At 32.6% G+C, this 13930-nt stretch overlaps 1 protein-coding gene across 1 annotated transcript in view; it reads right to left on the minus strand.

Annotated features, from left to right (window-relative positions):
• LOC126740726 (uncharacterized) overlaps positions 1-13930 on the minus strand; it is a 32845-nt gene that overhangs the window by 15791 nt on the left and 3124 nt on the right. The gene's annotated exons all lie outside the window — the stretch shown is intronic.

Here is a 13930-nt window from a genome sequence, read left to right on the forward strand (position 1 = left end):
AAATATATTATTCCATTTAAACAAAAGTAACTTTCTAAAATAAAATAGCATTTAAGTACATTAATTATAAGGTAAAAAACAAGTCCCAGTTGCACGCCTTTGGCGAACCGTTTTCAATGTTTATCAGTGGGTAACAATGGGCAAAACTCATAAATTGACCCAAAACCGGGTGGCACTACCTGCAATCAACGAAAAGAAAGAATTTTACATTGAAACTAATACCCAACTAAGGTAGTGGCATAAAATATTGGTGGATCACCAGGTACCACTTTTGCATGCCTAATGAGGTTTTATTGCTCTACACACTTCTGAAATAGAGTATAATTTATGTGTTAAAGAGAACCCAGTTTAATTTTTATGCAAACAAATTTATAACTTCTTTTTATCTAACCTCAAATATTATCCATTATACCTAGATCGTGCAGTCATTTCTTCTTACAAAAAATCTTATAAAAAAAAAGTTTATTTTTAATATGATCTCATATAGGATCCGCCACTGCCTAAATAAAGACATCAACATATTCAAAAAACCAAATTTAATGCTTCTCAGGTGCCATATATAACGCCACAACCACCAAATACATTGTATACAATATTATAAGTTATTTGCGGATAAATTGCATTTTTTGCAACTTTGTGGTATGAAAGAGCTCTTTGTGCTGTGTGGTCTACCATTAAACGGCCAATGTGTCAGAAATAAGATATGCTGAACATGAGCCGTTGCAGTTAATATGTTTATAAAGAGATTGTTAATAGCTATTACCTACTGGTTTATGTTATGTCCCTATATAATACTGTGAGCGATTATATACTCGTTATATTTATTACTCTCAATTTTTTTCTAAATACATACTATTGAACGAAATAAAGAGAGGTTTGAAGAAGATCCAATTAGTTTGTTGCCCAATCATTTAAAAGAAAATTAAAAAATTCCCCGCATACATGAACAGTATCTTAACATACCCATAGAAGGTAAACCGGACTGACAATTATCAGATTTATTGGCGAGATTTTTTCACTAGAATTCTCGCCGGCCAATAAATCCTGCTTTATCGCAATTGCGATCACTAGAGAACATTTTACTGCTTGAAGAAATAGGTTAGATTCTTTATTTCGTAGTATATGAATTTCACAAAATAATAATTTGCTTTATGTTAAGTTGAATTTATATCGTGTATTGTGTGGTGGAAATGTAGTATTTGGCAAAGTACCGATTCGCGTCCAAGACTGCCTGGCAGCTTATCGTTTATTATTATTACAACTATGGCACTTACAAATATTTTGGTCTTTGAAATAATTTTTTTCTCATTGTAATGCAGGCTTTTACCAACATTTAAATTTATTGTTATTGTCTGGAACATTAATGAGTCATGTTCCAGACAATGATTTATCTTTTTCGATTTTAGTCCAGGCATTTATATTATTCTTTAGTTGTTGCTTGTTGGTCAATATTAGACATAAACAATGACCAGCCTGGAATAAACCTAATAATCATTTTAAATACCTGAAAGATATAGGGAATTAGTTAGAATTCCGAAAAAAATTAATTATGATTTTAGGTTGTTGGGGGCTTTTTAGACCTTAACATTAATTTACAACATTTTCCAGACTATTAGAGTGACTTGCCTCACTATTTTAAGTTACATCCAGATGTTTAAAGTAGTTTTTTCTCCAAGCGGTTACAAATATTTTTTTTATTTCACATGATACAGGTATAAAATTTGCTCATATCTTTTTATCTTCCAGATTTTTCTTCCAGGAATTAGAAAATAATTGACATATTTCATCAAAAAATTAAGATTTCATAATAAAAAAAAATATTTTCAGGCATTTGGACACAATTACTTTCTCTGATTTTAGTCCAGGTTTTTATGGTAATTTTTAATGTGCTTCAGGTGGGGAAATATTGGACATAAACATTGACCCAAACGCCTGGAATAAGGCTAAAAATTATTTTAAATAGCTTAAAAATATACAGAATTATTTCGAATTTTTGAAAGAGATTCAAAATACGTTACAGAAAGTTACAAAAGAGAAACAAATATAAAAAAAATACAAACTGCGTTGGTATCTTACAAGAACAAGTTTAGGTAGTACCTTTTGTGTTTTTGGTCCAGATTTTTAAAATGACTTTTTAGTCTTCCAGACGTTGGAAAATTATTTCAATACTAGACATAAGCAGTGATTTAGAAGCCTGGAATAAACGATTTACATTTTGTACACTTTGACATAAGAAAACACCAATTAAACTGTAATAAAAGAACCAGATAAGGCTCTGCTTTCCTTCCTTTTCCGAAAAACATATTTTAAATCATTGGATAGTATGAAAAATATTTCTAATTCTCATAAGACGTAGTGACTCTGGAATAAGATAAAACACCTGGAAAACTTAAAAAGTTATTAGAATCTTATAGTTGGAAAAATAAGCAATGACCTAAATACCTGGAAACAAATCAATTATTTCAAGTACCTGGAGCACGTGAACAATTATATGGCCAAAATGGACTTGTCATAAAGTCTCTAAGATTTCAGATATTTTGAGGGTAACAGAATTGATTTTTGAGGATCTGAAGTTCTAAAATTATTGATAAGACTAGAATTTTGTTAAAAAAAATCTTCATAACCAATTACACAAAACCCTCGAATAAGATAAAATACATGAAGGATTTAAAAAATTATATCCTTGGAAAGATAAGTAATGACCTAAAATCCTAAAAAAGAAATGAAATATTTCAACTACCTGAAATATGGCTAAATTTACTTTCCATTAATGTCTCTAAGATCTCAGATATTTTTAGGGTAAGAAAACTATTTTTCAAGGCTTTAACATTATTGATTACACTAAAATTCAATAATTTTCAAACCTAACAGAATTGATTGGACTTTCAAGAATGATGATATTTCTAGGCTCAGTATTGAACTCATTTTCAAAATTTAGTAAAATTGGTTTAATTGATATTTAGAGAATTTCAATTCCTACTATCTAACTATTGATTATATTTTTAAAACACCGAAAACCACTTAAAAAAATTATTCATTATACTAAAAACTAACTGTTAATATCTGGGCAAATAATATAAGTTCAAAATATTTTAATCCTTTCAGAATTGATTTGACTATTTATAGGCTCAGTATTGATGCCGCTTTTACAATTCCGAAAATCAAAATATTTCTAGGATTGTTATTGATGAAATATATTATTATTCATTATATTAAAATTATGCAGGATGCCTGATGCCTCTCAGCTGGTAGCGACAAAATCCAATGCTTTATACTCAACTATGTTGCCAACTTAATTATTGCACCTCTCGAAAATATAATAAACACCTTTTTTAGTGAAGGTATTTTTCCAACAAAATTAAAAATTAACAAAATAATCCCCGTACACAAAAAAGGGGATCGGAGCATCATAGCTAACTACCGGCCTATCTCCAATCTCTCCGTGTTTTCGAAGATTTTTGAAAGGCTTTTCTATGACAGATTAGTCAAATTCTTTGAATTTAACAAACTCTTTTCACCAAGTCAGCATGGTTTTTTTCAAAATAAGTCTACAGAAACGGCCCTTTTCGAAGCACTCACCTACATAAATAAAAATCTAGGCCCGGGTCTGGAAACCTTTGGAATTTTCTACGACTTAAGCAAAGCGTTCGATGTAATTGATGGAGAAATACTAAAAGAAAAGCTGGATGCCTACGGCATTTATGGGCCACCTTTAGACTGGCTAATTTCTTATATTTCTGATAGAAAACAATACGTTGAAATCACTAAAAACCTAAATGAAATGGAAAACCATCCTTTTAAGTCCTCAACACTTAATGTTAAATCTGGAGTTCCCCAGGGGGGAATTCTGTCCCCACTTCTTTTTCTTATATTTTGTAACGATCTTTCTGATAACATAAATAATCAGGATTCGCATATTTGTCAATTTGCCGATGACACCTTAATCATAGTCCGCAACCAGACATACACCGATGCTTCTATGAACTTCTCAAACTGGTGCAAGCAAAATGATTTACTATTAAACGCCGAGAAGTCTATTGTTATGCACTTTAAAAATAACAGTTCGACTATTAAAAACCCTCAAAGTGCCCTCGTAAAAACTAATAGCCAATCAATAAAAAATGAAAACTTCACTAAATTTCTAGGTTTACATAGATACATAGATACTAGGTTTCAATAGCAGGCTAACTTGGGACACCCCCATCGATCACATAGCGAAAAGCTTAGCAACGTTGTGCTTTGTTGTAAGTAACCTAACACGTATAGTAAGCACGGATGTTGTTCGACTCTTTATTCATGCCCACGTTCAAAGTCGACTTTCTTATGGTATCATCAACTGGGGGGCTTCTTCTGAGCTAGAGCGTTTACTTGTCCTACAAAAACGCATGATCAGAACGCTAGATGGAGCTGGGTTTTTAGATCATGCTGCACCTTTGTTTAAAAAACACCGTATAAAGACAGTATACTCGTTTTATTTCTATAAACTTTTGGTTTTTGCAAAAATATACTTTACAAGGAACGCAGACTTTAATATGGGTATGCCTACAAGATATCACCAAGATCTCAACATTTTGCACCATAATACGGCTCTATTTGAAAAGAGTGCGATTTTCGTAGCGTCTAAAGCGTTTAATAAATTACCAAACTGCATAAAAACAATTGACGGTATAAACCAGTTCAAATAAAAAATAAAGCAACTCCTTTTAGATAATCCTTTATATATACTGTCATAATGACTATTACTGTTTGAACCTAAAAAATGGAAAATCTGTGCAAGTTTAGTCCCTAGTCTATAGTGTTTTAGTCTTTAAGTCTTCTTTTGTAAGTTCGTTTTAATAAGTATTGTTAGTATATGTATGTCTCTATTTAACTTTTAATTATTATTGACTTTAGTGTATACATTTAGGTAAGGCTTGAAATTGACGCATGCTACATTCATTGTTGAACCTTTGTAATGAAGAATTTTAAATAAAATAAAAAATGTGAAAAACGAGATCTATACATGTTGATGCTGTTCATAATTATGTACAAAATTAGGTGAAAAATAACTTCAAAATAAACAATGGCTTCATGAATTAAATTGCACAAAATGCACACATTTCTTTTTTAAAAAAGCTTAAAAAAAGCTTCCACACATTTTTCCATTACTCTACATAAAGGTGCCTAAATGAATCCCATATATTTAAATAAATTAAAATGAAATTTGTCGTATATGCGTACCTTGTTTTGTGTGGGCGGTTAATTGTTTGAGCCCACCATAGGCTTAATTTAATTAAAAAAACCTTTGGGACTCTATGATTAAATTAATCAATTTTTATCATTTATAGAGGGACCTTATGTAATTTTTTTTTAATTAGAGTTTAATTGGTGTTTTCTTTTATTATGTTCAGGTGCACAAAATGGTAAATGAGTAAACCGCTTTGAGACGTCATGTTCGGCATCGAGGACCACGCCTTTTTTTAAAAGTAGGATCAGGTAAGTCTAATTATTTTTTTTAAAAATTGTAAAAAAATGTTACTCAATTTTAGAAAAATGCCAAAGTAATTAGAAAAGGTCTAAAATGTGTAAAAAAATACTTGCACGTGATACAGCACAATACCTATACAGGTTGGGGGATTAAATACTACGTATTGTCTAGAGTAAAGTCTAAAATAAAAAAACACTTTAAGATATACCCAATTTACTAAAACTTTAATGAAAATACGTATAAATACTTCAAAATGTGTACAATAACATAAATTACTTACTTAAATATATTTTTTGATCTGGACACTCACTATCTAATCCAGTAAATTCTTCATTAACGGTTAAAAAAAAGGTGATTTTTTTAGGTGCTGAACTCATGGGCAGAATGCCTAAATACCAACCAAATCTCTTTACGAGTACCTCAATATCTAATTTATTACGAATTCTTATAAATAATGTTAAATAACTGGAGCAAATGTTGCGAATTTTACTTTAAAAGTTGGTTTCTTAAAAAAGTAGTACTCTCTATGTTTTAAGGACTTTTAACACAGTTGCCAGTTTTTTGTAGAATTGGCAACACTTGACACATCAAAATATCAATTTTGGTTAAATTCAGATGGTCCATCTTACTAAGCCGCCCTGCATATTTTTATATATTTAATAATTTCCTAATTATTGATTTATTTATTTGAGCTAGAGCGCTTTTATTCCAAATTTCAAAAAAAGTTATGCAACTGATAAAATATAAGTATAAATAAAGCTCAATCACCAATATTTAAACATATTATTTATTATTCGTAATTTCCTATAATTCCTCTTTTTTTATTTAAATTGGCAAATCGAACGAGTATGTTTGTGAAAACATATATTATGATGAAATATTCCGCTATTAACCATTACGTGTATCGGCGAGGTTCAAGGTTAAAAATGATTTTGCTGTTGTGTGGGAGCAAAACCAATTTGCACTTTTTTTTACTAGTTTAGACATAATAAGTTGTTGTTAATATTTACCATCAAAATTTCACCTTTAACCTTAAAATTCAGTCACAGTTCAACCATTGATTTTTGAATTTCGCACCAACTATCAAACGACGTAAGAAAAAGGTCAAGTCACTGTTGTGTTTAACAGTTTAGTTTAAGTAGACATTTGAATTTCCCTCCAAATGTCATATGTCAGATAAAGTTTTGACAGATGACCTGAAAAATAGGTTAGATTTAATTAAACTCATCAACTCAACTTGAATCTATTTTTTTTAAAGTTTGACATTCTTTAAAATGATTTCATCAGTCAGCTAAAATCTAATAATTTTTGAATTTCGCGGCAACTATCAACCACTTTCATAGATGACGTAAAAAGGGTTAGATCCAACTGTCAGGAATTACTATCAGGCCGTTAAACAGTGAACATTGAACTCTGGAAATACCTCAACTGAGAATTGAGGAATGCTTTCCAAATGCCTGGAAGAAATAAGAAACTAGGGCATGTGAAGGGATATATATGCATGGACTTTGCATTGCCCGGATGTAGGAGGAAATGCCTTTGACTGCCTGGAAGAAATAAGCAATTATTTCGAGGCAGTTGAACGATGAACACTTAATTCCCTAGAAACACTAAAACTGGCTTTAGAATTTAAGAATGCCTTCCAAATTCCTTCCAGGCAGTTTAAGGGTCATAGCAGTTAAGTCAAACTGCCAAATGTCATATGTGGACTACTATTCTGACAGATAACCGTCAGAGATGATTTAGAGAGAATGTTGACTTTATGGACCAAATTACACCTACTACAAATCATAAGGTACTTAAAGATTAACAAATCGCTGTAGATCATCCCTTGGGTAAAGTCGATTTAAAATATTCAAATTTTCCGCCTACTGTCAAACGTCTTGTGTCACTCATCGACAAATTTTAAATGTAACATCTCAAATCGATTGACGCAAGGCGATAACCTCAGATTTTACTTCATTAACAATGCTTCAAATAAAGATGGCAGTATTTGATTCTGTGACATAATTAATTGCACAGTTACACTACATGAAAACCGTTAGATAAAAAAATTAAAATAACTTGTACCTATCATAAATATTTGATAAATCATTCTAAATCCGACTTTACAACAAGGTGCTGGATATAAATATTCAGACACATGTCTCAGGTACCACCCTTTACCCTTAAATCTTTAGCCTGGCCACCTGCTTTCGTAAACAGATGTTTTTAAAGTAGGTACCTACCTACTGGACAAAAAAAATATAGATTGAACCCAAGAACAGATTCTTTCAAAGTGTGCCTATACGATATATAGCCATTAACATCACTCCGTCACCAGTACTTACGGTTTTTAAACAAACGATAAGCGACTCAACACTTATATTGACTCTTATCGCGATAAGCCTCCATTACTCTAAAATTTATCAGTGACAATTCAATTGGTTGGTTACACATTAACGGAATTTATTACTTTATGGAGTGAGATAATTTTTTTATCACTGCGGTTGATTTATTTGTATAAGAAAGAGACAGAGAGTAAAATTATTAATGTATGTTTCTAAATGTTTTAACCAGTTCCTCTTGCATACGTTTCATTTAGGACATATATGTGCTTTAAGGAGATGTTTGACGATCAAGGTGACCACTCACTTCAAAGTCAATAGTCTTGAAAATTAATGGAAGTAACTTCATAAAACCAAAAGTATGATATTCACTAGAGTATTTTGTGCAAATGTCCCTTATGGTTCAATTCAGTCCAAAGACAATTTAATGAAATATTGGTCCTTTAGGGTAGTGGTACCCGGGAATAATATTTGATGCTCAAGGTGACTGCTAAAGTTAAAAATCTACAGAAATAATTAAAATATTTTCATAAGAACAAAAGCATGATGTTTAGTAGAGTATACTGTACAAATATTCATTATTGTTTAATTCTGTCCAAGCTCAACTTATTAAAATATTGGTCCTTTAAAGCAGTGGTATCCAAGAACAATGTTTGGTTTTCAAGGAGACCACTCATTGTAAAGTCAAAAATACAAAAAACGAATGCACGTATTTTCATAAAATAAAAAGCATAATGTTCAGTAGAGTATTCTGTACAAATATTCATTATGGTTTAATTCTGTCCAAGCACAACTTACTATAAAATATTGGTCCTTTCGAGTAGTGGTATCCAAAAACAATGTTTGATATTCAAGCTAACCACTCACTTCAAAGTTAAAAATCTAAAAAAGTAATGACAGTATTTTCATAAAACGAAAAGGATGATACTCAGTGGAGAATGCTGGACAAATATCCATTATGGCTTAATTCATTCCAAACACAATTTAATAAAATATTGGTCCTTTTAAGCAGTGGTATCCAAGAACAATGTTTACTGTTCTAGATGACCACTCATTTCAAAGTCAAGAATCCAAAAAACTAATGCAAGTATTTTCATAAAACAAAAAGCATGATGTTCAGTAGAGTATCCTGTAAGTATCCCTTATGGTTCAATTCAGACCAGACACAATTTAATGAAATATGGGTCTTTCCATGTAGTGGAATCCAAGGACAATTTTTGATCTTCAAGGTGACAACTCACAACTCAAAGCCAAAAATCTAGAAAAGTGATGCGATTATTTTCATAAAACAAAAAGCATGATATTTAGTAGACTATCCTGTACAAAGTCTTTCGTGGTCCAACTCAGTCCAAATATAATTTTAAGAAATATTTGTCCTCTAAGGAAGTGGTACCCAAGGACTAATCTGGCTCAGCGAAAAAACCCCGCAAGACTTTAAAAACGCCAATATCATAAACATTTACAAGAATAAAGGCTCCGCGTATGACTGTAACAACTATCGCGGCATTTCATTACTGTCGATAGCGGGATAGATTCTATCGAAGATCTAAGCGGATAGACTACAACCAGTTGTGGTAAAACTTATTCCAGAAACCCAGAGCGGCAAGAAAAGGCGAGAGAACATCAGACTCAATTACATGTCGCATTCATAGATCTGGCGAAGGCCTTTGATTCGGTTAACAGAAAGGTCCTCTGGTGCATTTTAAAACAGTTGTCGAAAATTTACATACAAGTAATCAAGCACAAGTGCTAGTAAACGGTGAGCTTTCTGAACCGTTATCCAATGAGTTAGGCAGGGCTGCGTCCTGGCTCCTATTTTGTTCGATGTTTTCCTTGCGGCGCTATCGATCATTGTTGACAGAAATCTAACTGCTAGAGGGATTGGAATCAGATATAGATATGATGGAGGGCTTTTCAATTTAAAACGTCCTAGAGCTAGAACAATAGTGCGTTTTATCACGGATCTTCCATATGCGGATGACTGTGCGCTGATTGCGTACACAGCAGAAACTCTTCAGGAAACTCTTGCTTCTTATGCCTGGGCATACCAAGCCTTAGGTCTACAACTAAACACGTCAAAAACCAAGCTTCTTGGAACTCCTGCATCAGATAATCCTCAGCTCATACAGGTCAATGGCGAGACTTTGGAGCAAGTTGAACGCTTTAACTACCTAGCTAGCGTATTTAGTACAAAACTAAACATAGACGACGAAATAGCAAACAGAATTAGCTCTGCATCAAAACCGTATTGGAGTCTTAAGGATCGACTGTTTTACAATCATAATCTGAGTCTTAAAACGAAAACGGCAGTATATAGAGCAATAATTGTACCAACGCTATTATATGGCTGCGAATCATGGATCCCATACAGACGACATATAAAGGCTCTTGAACAATTTCAGCAACGGCAACTGCGATAAATGATGAGAATCAGATGGTTTCATAAAGGTTCTGCAAAGATCAAACTGTATAAATATCGACACTATGGTACGAAGGGCAAGTATGAGATGGCTGGGTCATGTATACAGAATGGACGAACGGCGCTTACCAAAATCTCTTTTGTATGGAGAACTAACAGAAGGTGCAAGGAGGCCGGGAGGCCAATACAAACGCTTCAAAGATGTCGTCCACGATGATTTAAAGCTATTGGGAATTGAAAACAACTGGGAAGAGATAGTCAACAATCGTGCCCAATGGAGAAGAGCGACGTCCGTTGCTCCTCAACCGACTAGAAGAACCCAAAGACCGGCTCTGCAGGAATTTCCGTGTGATGTTTGTGGCCGGATTTGCAAATCTCGCATAGGATTGTTTAGCCATAGTAAAACTCACCAAAGACTGTAGCTTTATCTTTACTTTAGATTTCTAGATTTTTTATAATTGAATTATGTTTTTTTATTTTTTGCTTGGTAATCTAGCTCGGCAATATATACAGGGTGGTCCGGTTTCGATGGCGGAAAATTAAATGACCGACGGAGAACGAAAAAATAATAAGTTTACTATTATAAATAATATTCGAAAAATGATTCGTTAAAAAATTACAGGGTGTCAAAATTCTAATTAAAAAAATCATTTTTTTTTATTTTTCTTAAACCCCTTTAGATATTTTAATGAAATTTGGCACGTTTAGACAGTTAATCAAGACGCATCTTTTCGTGCAAAAATTATTAATTTTATTTACCAGTGGCGTGTGTGCGGGCCGATCTTCATACAATTTTAATTAAAAAAAATGATGCGCCACTGTTTTTTTTTTTAATTTCTTTTTTTTATGAAATCCTTGTTTAATTTAAAATAAAAAACATCTCTTTACTTTTTGTCGTACGACACACCGTTTGCGAGTAAAAATGCTGATTTATAAAAACACATAAGATAACACATTTAATTCGTTTAAAAACAATAACAAATTAAAAACAATTAATAATTAAAGAAGTTGTTCAAAATGCAGCCCACCGACCTCAATACATTTTCTACACCGAGTTATTAAGGAGTTTATTGCAGCCAGTACCACAAAATTTTGATTTTGCATGTCATTACATGCTTCCTGAATTCTTAAGATTAATTCCTCTCTGTTAAATATGGGATTAGCGTAAACTTTATCCTTAATGTTTCCCCAAACGTAAAAATCTAGTGGATTAAGATCCGGTGACCTGGGTGGCCAGGGTATTGGTCCAATACCATTTTGATCATTAAGATCATTCCTCCCTAGCCGGCCAATCCACCTTCAAGGGTAATTATTATTAAGCCAGTTTCTTACACCTATTCCAAAATGTGGGGGAGCTCCATCCAGTTGTATCCAACTTTCATGTCTCAAATTAATGGGTAAATCCTCAATGTAGTCCGGCAGACTATTATTTAAAAACTCCAGATATAGTTGTGAGTTTAGCCTTGGAGGTAGGAAATGCGGACCACAAACATTATCACGAATAACGCCCAACCAAACATTAACGGAAAATTCATTTTGAAACGATCTTGGCCGAATTGCATGAGGATTCTGTTGTGCCCAAACATGAATGTTATGAAAATTTATCACTCCGCGTCTTGTAAAACAAGACTCATCCGTCCAAAGTATCTTGTGTAAAAAGTCGGGATTTTGCTCTGTTGAGTTTAAAAGCCAGTGACAAAATCTTACTCTCTTTTCAGCATCACCAGGGTGTAAACCCTGAACAGGCTGTAGTTGATATGCATGCCTGTGGTCAGCGTGTAAGGTTCGCAATATTTGAGATTTAGGAATTTGTAGTTGTTGAGCTGCCTTGCGAGAGCTCAGCCTTGGATTATTATCAAAAGTGCGCAGTACACGATTTTCATTATTATTTCTCTGGTTTCGGTATTGTTCATTATTACCACGTAGACCAAAGTTCCTAAAATTTTGATGTATTCTAATGAACACGCGAGCATCTGGAATTCTTCTATTTGGATACCGTCTTCGATATTCACGAACTGCCGCTTCCGCATTTCCATCACAAAATCCATAACAGAAATGAATATCAGCGTATTTATTACTTGAAAGACGCATTTTTCACAATACTTTTAACAACACTGTTAACAATAGCAAAATTAATAATTTAACCAACGCAATAATTTGACGTAGTATTTTCATATTTTTTATTTAATAAAAAAAGAATCAGCATTTATAAAAATTTATTTTTTTACTCGCAAACAGTGTGTCGTACGACAAAAAGTAAAGAGATGTTTTTTATTTTAAATTAAACAAGGATTTCATAAAAAAAAAAGAAATTAAAAAAAAACCAATGGCGCATCATTTTTTTAATTAAAATTGTATGAAGATCGGCCCGCACACACGCCACTGGTGAATAAAATTAATAATTTTTACACAAAAAGATGCGTCTTGATTAACTGTCTAAACGTGCCAAATTTTATTAAAATATCTAAAGGGGTTTAAGAAAAATAAAAAAAATTGATTTTTTTAATTAGAATTTTGACACCCTGTAATTTTTTAACGAATCATTTTTCGAATATTATTTATAATAGCAAACTTATTATTTTTTCGTTCTCCGTCGGCCATTTAGTTTTCCGCCATCGAAACCGGACCACCCTGTATATATATATACTGGGTGTTATGTTGTCAAAAGTCATGGTCCAAACTGAAAGGGGGTGTAGGGGAGCCTATTTGGAATCAAAATAACCCCCTATGTTGTTATCCGATTTTTGATGGTTTAGAAGTTATAGCTGTTTTTCACTTTTTTGCTATAATTTACTTCTGGCTTAAAAAATAATTTTTTTTTAATGTCTGGGGATTTATTTTTTAAATATATTTTTTAGTATCTTATTTAAAATTCATTTAATTTATTAATGTCAAGTCTTTTCAATTAAAGTATATCATAAAAAAAATTGTATTATCGCTGCAGAAAATCATGTTTAATTTTTTTGTGGTTTCTTTAAAAACAAATTTTACCGTTTTAATGAGGCACCACAGTACAGAAAGGCGCTGCAAGAATTTAAACCAATGTTTTAAAAATTCTTACAACTTATAGCCTTTTAATAGAAACGTTTAACTTAAAGGTCTTTATCTGTTTAATATAGGTTAAGTAAATTTTTAGAAAAATGGAACGTAAAAGAAATAAAAGCTAAAATAAAACTTCGAATTTTTTATTGGCATTTATTTAAAAAAGATGTTCAAAATGGCCGCCGCCGGCTCTTATACACAAACGATATCGTCTTATAAAATTTCTATTTAAGTTTCTAAATACTCGAGCACTGTTTCGTAAACTTGTTGCTGCATTTCGCAGTTTTTGACGAAGCTGATTTTCAGTATTATTTTCCGTTTAGTATACAAGTTCTTTAAAGTATCCCCATAAAAAATAGTCAAGAGGATTAAGGTCAGGTGAGCGCGGCGGCCACGATACCACTCCTCCTCTGCCTATCCAACGATCTGGGTAAGCACCATTTAGATAGTCTTTGACTATTCCGTGCACTATGCGCTGGCGCTCCGTCGTGTTGCAGCCACATTCTTGCCCGTAATTCCAGAGGCACATCTTCCAAAAGTTCTAAAAAATCTAGGTAGCTCTCTCCATTTAATCTGACTGGTAACTCGAAAGGCCTCTCACCAAGAATTCCTGCCCACAAATTCACACCAAATTGGTACTGGAAGCGATCTTGCCTTATTATTCTCGGATTTTCT

The sequence above is a fragment of the Anthonomus grandis genome, chromosome 9, assembly GCF_022605725.1.
Source record: "Anthonomus grandis grandis chromosome 9, icAntGran1.3, whole genome shotgun sequence".
Taxonomy (NCBI): Eukaryota; Metazoa; Arthropoda; class Insecta; order Coleoptera; family Curculionidae; genus Anthonomus; species Anthonomus grandis.